We start from the raw sequence: 223 nt of genomic DNA, 5'->3' as shown, positions 1-223 counted from the left end.
TATGCATGCATAAATATATATATATATATAGTGTATGTTGTTGTGTTGTTGTTGTCGGTCTGTTTGTATGCATATAAATACCCACATGCTCAGACATATATACTTACACAATACAATACCTCTTCTTCCCCTCTGTAAATACAAATGTCGATGCATGCAGAAATATATATATATATATATATATATATATATATATATATATATATATATATATATATATATA

Source organism: Eimeria mitis, genomic scaffold (genome assembly GCF_000499745.2).
Source record: "Eimeria mitis Houghton genomic scaffold, Emh_scaff1284, whole genome shotgun sequence".
NCBI lineage: Eukaryota > Apicomplexa > Conoidasida > Eucoccidiorida > Eimeriidae > Eimeria > Eimeria mitis.
This window is presented reverse-complemented; position numbering follows the sequence as displayed.